This window comes from Barbus barbus (genome assembly GCF_936440315.1).
Source record: "Barbus barbus genome assembly, chromosome: 48".
Classification (NCBI taxonomy): Eukaryota; Metazoa; Chordata; class Actinopteri; order Cypriniformes; family Cyprinidae; genus Barbus; species Barbus barbus.
The window spans coordinates 22,969,886-22,974,885 of NC_136726.1; the positions used below are offsets into that span (position 1 = coordinate 22,969,886).

Sequence of the window (5,000 nt, forward strand, 5' to 3'; positions counted from 1 at the left end):
GACAGCGTAATTAACCTGTCAGTGTCCGTCCTGCGGTCCTCGTTTAACCAGCGGGAGCAGGATCCTCCCTGTCCAGCAGCGAGGGTGTGAGGCTGTGCTTTTCTTCTGTTGGTTAACAGAAGGTGACAGTGTGGAAATGGCCCCGGGGTCCCTGCTGAAGATATGCAGCCTGTCTTGACAGAAACCGCAGATAAACTCTTTATGGAGCAAATGCAGAGGGAATAAACTGCCAAACCACACGAGAGACGAAACGGAGAATCATTCCAGCACATTACACACACACACTGATTTTTATATATACAGTACAGTCGTGCTCATAAGCAGAATGTGCAAAATGCTAATCATTGAAACAAAATAAGAGGGATCGTGAAAATTGCATGTTATTGTTTATTTAATACTGTCCTGAATAAGCTATTTCACATAACAGATGTTTACATATACTCCACAAAAATTATAAAAATGATCCCGTTCTAAAGTTTACATACCCTTGAAACTTAATACTGTGATGTTTCCTGGATAAGTACAATTTACCCCGATCATCCAATTCAAAAAGTTTACACCCCCCCCCAGCTCTTAATGCATTGTGGACTTCTTGAGCATCAGTACATGTTTCCACCTTAAATAATAGTTATGCATGAGTCCCTCAGTTGTCCTCAGTGTTAAAAGATGGATCTCAAAATCATACAGTCACTTTAGGAAAGGGTTCAAATACACAGAGGATGCTGGAAAACCAAAGAATGTGCAGGAGCTGGAGGATTTTTCTTTACTTTTGAACTGCTCAGGACTAACAAGAGACTCATGAACAACTATCACTAAACAGAAAGACAGTCGTGGATCATTCAGGAAATGACACACAGTATTAAGTTTCAAGGGTATGTCAACTTTTATCGGGGTCATTTTTATAAATTCAGTTATTTTGTCTTGTGTAGAATATATAAACATCTGTTGTGTATGTATGAATGAAAGATTGGATGGATGGATGGATGGATGGATGGATGGATGGATGGATAGATACTTTATTGTCCGACCAAGTCTGTTTACAATTATTCAACAATTAAAATACTATTAAACAGCTTATACACTTATTATTATTATTATTATTATTATTATTATTAATTATTATATATTACTTATATTTAAAAAGATTATAATATAATTTAGCAATTTTAAAACTGTATTTAAAATATAATTAATTTTTTTTTATGTAAATATATATATATTTTTTTTAAGCATTTAGATAATTTAGTGGTATTTTTAATTTTTAAACTGTTTGTACAAATTTAATTTAATATATTTTTAATGATATTTTGCTTTTTTTTTAAATGCATATCAAATATTTAATATAAATGCCTTTTAAATATGTATTCATATTTTTTTTTTAATAATTTTAATTTAAAAAAATTAGGAAACTGTAGGACGCATAGCCGTTTTTATGCATCATGCAAACTAAATGGTATTCTAAAGTACTTCAAAGTACTTCACTGTCCAAAAATAAGACAGTAAAGTGTTTTTCCTTGAGCTGCCGTCCCTGTCGAGCACTGAATACGGGTGGTCTAAACGCACCTCCAGATCCCTGACGCCTCCCAGCGGAGCTCCTGAGCTCGGGAACGCTCTGCAGAGTTCAGGGCTGTTTATGTTCTCTTCATCATGTTCACACGTTTCTTGTCATTAATCAAGTCTCTCACATATTGCGCCCTCCGCTTCACGTGGTGCAGGCTGTGTTTGTTTAAAGTTTGAGCTCCCTGCGTTTGGCCCGTCCTGCAGACGAGAGGCAACTTTACTCTTTCAGCTTCCAAACGGGACGTTTCATCTATTTCTTCTTGTTCACCTACATAATGTAAATTTTAATATTTGTAAAAATCGTGATATTAAATAAATGTTTTAAAATATTTGTACATTTATTTAAATTTGTATTAATATTTAATACTTATAATATTTTGAGGGGCAGCTTTCAAATGGGACGTTTCGTCCAGTGAGTCTTTATTTAGTCCAATGTAAAGTTATATTTAATTTGATGTAGTAAATGTTTAAAGAAATATGTTTGCATGTTTATATTAACATAATATTTTAGCATATAGAAGGTTATATTTTTTACTTTTATCTAAAAATCATAATACACTATACAGTAATACATAAACTGTTGTTTAGCTAATATTTTTAAGTATTTTTAATTCTTTTAAATATATTTTAATGATATTTTGAATATTTTGAGGGATATACAATGTCAGCTTTAAAATTTAGCTTCCAACTGTAAATTTACATTTCACATGTTTAAAATATAATAATTTATAAAATAAAATGTTTATAATTTTTTCAAACTTCCTATAATACACGTTTATTTATACTTCCAACTGTTGTTCAGCTAATATAATGTACAGTATATTTTAAATATTTAACTTTTATATATTTTTAAATATTTGACACATTTAGATATTTATTATTTTTAAAATAAGGTTTAATAATATTTTTTTTTTTCAATATTTCAAGGGGCATATGATGCCATAAGGCAGTTTTTGAATTCAGCTTCCAAATGGAATGTTTCATCCAGTGGGATGTTTATTAAATCCTATGTAAATTCATATTTCACATGCTTAAAGTTAATGTTTATGGACATTTTTTTTTTACTTTTATTTAAATATCATAAATGCGTCTAACTGTTGTTCAACTAATATGATGTATACTTTAAATATTTGTAAAATACTTCTTTAATTTAAATATATTTTACAATATTTTTGACATTTAAATATGTATTTTAACTATTATTTCAATTTATATGTAGTGGATCATATGAAGCAGCTTGCTTCCAAATGACGTGCGCAAAAGGCTTTTATTTAGTACTGCACAATGTAAATTTGTCTTTCATTTCATTTGATCATTACGTCAAGTCTGTTTCTGGTAATATGTTGACATGTTTATAAAGATCATAACTACAAAATACCCTTTTATTTGTTATTTCTAACTGTTCAGCTATTATGATGAAGTCACTAAATGAAATGCGGTTTTTGAGGCGATGCACCACCTCCATATATAAATCCTCTCTTGGTTCCTCATGTAAACACTACAGACTCTGAGCAGATGAAGGAACCCTTTGGAGGATTCTCTGGTCAGCGTGTGTTTCTGCATGAGCGGCAGGGACTCGCGGTTCCACATCATAAAGTTTTAATTGAAACTGGTCTCGTCGGGTCTGTGTGAATGGTGCAACTCGACGAGTCTGCAGAAGGATTTACTCTTCTAAACATATCTGAGACTTTCAGGCGTTTGCAGCTTTAAGGCAAGACTGGGTGTGTCTCACTCGTACTGGAAAGTGAAGCTGCGGCCCTCATGACTCTACTGCGCAGACTCTGGCTCCAAACGAAGCTTTACTGCGCAGACTCGGGCTCCAAACGAAGCTCTACTGCGCAGACTCGGGCTCCAAACGAAGCTTTACTGCGCAGACTCTGGCTCCAAACGAAGCTTTACTGCGCAGACTCGGGCTCCAAACGAAGCTCTACTGCGCAGACTCGGGCTCCAAACGAAGCTCTACTGCGCAGACTCTGGCTCCAAACGAAGCTTTACTGCGCAGACTCGGGCTCCAAACGAAGCTCTACTGCGCAGACTGGGGCTCCAAACGAAGCTCTACTGCGCAGACTCTGGCTCCAAACGAAGCTTTACTGCGCAGACTCGGGCTCCAAACGAAGCTCTACTGCGCAGACTCGGGCTCCAAACGAAGCTCTACTGCGCAGACTCTGGCTCCAAACGAAGCTTTACTGCGCAGACTCGGGCTCCAAACGAAGCTCTACTGCGCAGACTCGGGCTCCAAACGAAGCTCTACTGCGCAGACTCTGGCTCCAAACGAATCTCTACTGAGCAGACTCTGGCTCCAAACGAATCTCTACTGCGCAGACTCGGGCTCCAAACGAATCTCTACTGCGCAGACTCTGGCTCCAAACGAATCTCTACTGAGCAGACTCTGGCTCCAAACGAATCGCTACTGCGCAGACTCTGGCTCCAAACGAATCTCTACCTCCAAACGAATCTCTACTGAGCAGACTCTGGCTCCAAACGAATCGCTACTGCGCAGACTCTGGCTCCAAACGAATCTCTACCTCCAAACGAATCTCTACTGCGCAGACTCGGGCTCCAAACGAATCTCTACCTCCAAACGAATCTCTACTGCGCAGACATTTCGCAAATATGGAAAAAATAAAGGGTCTCAATTAAATGTGCAGTTTCACACGATAAGTGCAAATTGTCACATGACCAGAGCAGTTTATTTACTGTTTGCACCGTGAGAAGATGATGGCTGCATCAAAGCTCTAAAACAAAAGGCTAGTAAAGTATGTTAACATAAAGATATGACAGATTTTTAGTACACATTATCTTTAAGGTGTCTAGTGTTAATATATGAATTCACATATATTCAGTTTTGTTGAGTGTGGTCATAGAATGAGTAAACATCTTGATGTGGGATAACAGTGAACTTTTCCAATTGTTATTGAAAATTACACAAAAATGTTGCAATGACAAAATATTGCACTAAATTAAAAATTCAAATGTTACAAAAAATGTACAATATTGATGTTGTAATACTGGTAACACTAATATAAAAATAAAAAAATTGTTATATTTTACAAAAAAGTAACAATTTTGAAATGCGTTTATGGTTGTATTTATTTTTTTATGAATGAATGAATGAATGAATGAATGTGATCAAATATTTAAAAGGGTTAATGACGCATCATTTGTATATTTTCATGTCTGGGAAAAATTTGGGATTAAACGGGTTAAATTTGGAGATTTGGGGATTTTATAAAGTGTTTTTTCAGACTAGTGTAGAGAAAAGATCCTAAATACACTTAAGTGTTTCTTGTATATGCACTTAATATATTTGTGTCTATAGATTTCAATTTGAGTGCATATCTTTAAAGGCCATTTTCTCAAAATGAGTTTGTTTCTTCACTTCAGCAGCACTCGCATTCACCAAATTTTATAGTTTTATTCTTGTCTATATTCTGAAGGTT

At 35.3% G+C, this 5,000-nt stretch overlaps 1 protein-coding gene across 7 annotated transcripts in view; it reads left to right on the forward strand.

Moving 5' to 3' along the window:
* myo9ab (myosin IXAb) overlaps positions 1-5,000 on the forward strand; it is a 109,809-nt gene that overhangs the window by 41,441 nt on the left and 63,368 nt on the right. The window lies entirely within an intron of this gene.